General features: G+C 50.3%; 1 protein-coding gene across 2 annotated transcripts in view; it reads left to right on the forward strand.

The window, feature by feature from the left end:
- Positions 1–300, forward strand: part of NIPAL4 (NIPA-like domain containing 4) — an 11,980-nt gene that overhangs the window by 1,140 nt on the left and 10,540 nt on the right. The gene's annotated exons all lie outside the window — the stretch shown is intronic.

The raw sequence follows: 300 nt of genomic DNA on the forward strand, positions 1-300 counted from the left end.
CTCTACCTGCGTTATCTCATTTAGTGCTTAAAACCCTCTAGACGGTGAGTGGCTGTTATTACTCTGCTATCTCCAATCTAAAGAAACGGAGGCTCTGAGAGGCTAATAATTTGCTCAAGGTAACACAGCAGGGAAGTGGAACACAACACCGGGCCCTTGGATTCTAAAACCTGCACTCATCCTACCGCGCTCACCTCCTCTCTCGCTGCGGCTGCGCTTTTCTACCCCTTGGAAGTGCAGGCTGTGGGATGTCCCCGTGTCTCTCTAACTTCTTGCCTTCTGCACTGAAGCTTTCAAAGC

This window comes from Galeopterus variegatus, unplaced genomic scaffold (assembly GCF_000696425.1).
Source record: "Galeopterus variegatus unplaced genomic scaffold, G_variegatus-3.0.2 Scaffold5084, whole genome shotgun sequence".
Taxonomy (NCBI): Eukaryota; Metazoa; Chordata; class Mammalia; order Dermoptera; family Cynocephalidae; genus Galeopterus; species Galeopterus variegatus.